Raw genomic sequence first — 1,853 nt, forward strand, 5'->3', positions numbered from 1 at the left:
TGAAGTGACAATACCACTTCGAACAATGCTACTAATAGAATTCACAAGCCAGATGTGGGTGGTCGGTTTGAATTGAAGCAGGATATGGTGCAACTCTTGCACTCTTGAGATCAGTGATACCTAAATTCCTGCTAGGGTATTTACTGATTATGTAAGATTGATTCTCTTTTCCTTTTCTCTTCTAGGGGAAGCAAAGAGGTGGTTACATACTGAAACACTGCACTTCATCACTTCCTAGGATAATCTGGCTCAGAAATTCCTTATTTAATTCTTTTCATCTGGGAATAGAACACGTTTGAGAAGTGAGATTCTAAGTTTTGAGCAGAAAGATAGATAGAATCTTTATAAGCTTGGGAAAGATTCAAGGCTATGCTCAGGAATTGAACTCATCACCATTAAACTAATGATGTATTGGTACACACTTTTATTGAGGGTCTTGATCCTAGCAACATGATTCTACTGTATTCAGCAGCTCGTGGACAAGCTCTAGAAAATACGTATGAAGAATTATAGTCACTGCTAAATTAGATTTCATAGGGTAATCTCGAGTGGAATGCTGATATAAAAAGTGCTCTAAAGATGGTTGCAGTTGTGTTGGAGGTTGATCAATTTACAATGGTATCAAACCAAATTGTTTCACCGTAAAATTAGATAACTACATAACTCAGTAACATGAATCTGAGGTTACACGGTTCACACCACCACCAACAAATGTCGTTTATCAGGTTCATTCTTGATGCGAAGTTTATGGAAGAAGTGAACATACAACTGATGCTTGCACAACTCATCTAGAGTCTGTTAACTATGTGGGAAATGCTAATTGGCAAGGACCACAAAACTTTGGTAATACTTAAAATTCTAACTGGTGAAACCATCCTAATTTTTCATGCGGTGGAAATCAGGCATAAAATAGAACTTAATACAGTGGGCCAGTGAATCAAAACCAATAGCAGTATGTTCCAAGAAATCAGGCCACAATACAAACAAGCAATATTAAAGAGATGCTAAAGCATTTTATGGATAGTCAAGCACAGTTGGTTGTAGATATAAAAAACCAACAAATGATTACAAAGAACTTGGAGGTTCAAATAGGTCAGATTGCAGGAGCACAAAATGCTAGACCTTAGGGAGGTCTACCTAGAGATACTGAGCCAAATCCAAAATAGGTGAATGCAGTCATTACTCGGATTGGGCTTCAACTGAAGGAATTAGAACCTACGTAGGTGAATCACAAGGCTACTGATGGTGAAACAAAAAAGAATGAAAATAAAGCTATAGAAGACAAAGTTGAAAGCAAGGGAACCAAGGTTGAAAGTGTGATGCCACCTCCACCTTTCCTATAAAGGCTTTGGAAACTCCAAGATGAGGCTTGTTATAAGAAGTTTATTGATGTATCGAAATAGATGCATATTAACTTGCCTCTCGTTGATATTTTGATGAGTGTTCTGAAGTATGCTTAGTACATAAATGACATTGTGGCTAATAAGAACCGCCTGACTGAATATGCTACTGTGGCACTTACTTAGGAGGGCACATCACAAATCCAGAGCATGTTGCCCACAAAGATGAAAGATCTGGGTACTTTAAATCTGCAGATCATAATTAGGCATTCCATCAGTGCTCGGGGTTTATGAGATCTTGGGGTAAGTATAAATCTCATGCCCACATCCTTTTACAAAAAAATAGGGCTAGGTAGCCTAAGACCCACCACAGTCATTCTGCAGTTGGCTGATCGATCACTTGTGAGACTGATGGAATCATTGAGGATGTATTGGTGCAAGCGGGATCACTTATTTTTCCAGTGGACTTCATTATTTTTGATTTTTGATGCTGATCCGAAAGTCTCATTTATT

General features: G+C 38.1%; 1 non-coding gene across 1 annotated transcript; it reads right to left on the reverse strand.

Moving 5' to 3' along the window:
- Positions 1-292: 292 nt before the first annotated feature.
- On the reverse strand, positions 293-398 carry LOC124891991. The gene has a single exon (XR_007050012.1). It is a non-coding gene; the product is annotated as a small nucleolar RNA R71 (small nucleolar RNA).
- Between the last annotated feature and the right edge of the window lie 1,455 nt (positions 399-1,853).

The sequence above is a fragment of the Capsicum annuum genome, chromosome 1 (assembly GCF_002878395.1).
Source record: "Capsicum annuum cultivar UCD-10X-F1 chromosome 1, UCD10Xv1.1, whole genome shotgun sequence".
NCBI lineage: Eukaryota > Viridiplantae > Streptophyta > Magnoliopsida > Solanales > Solanaceae > Capsicum > Capsicum annuum.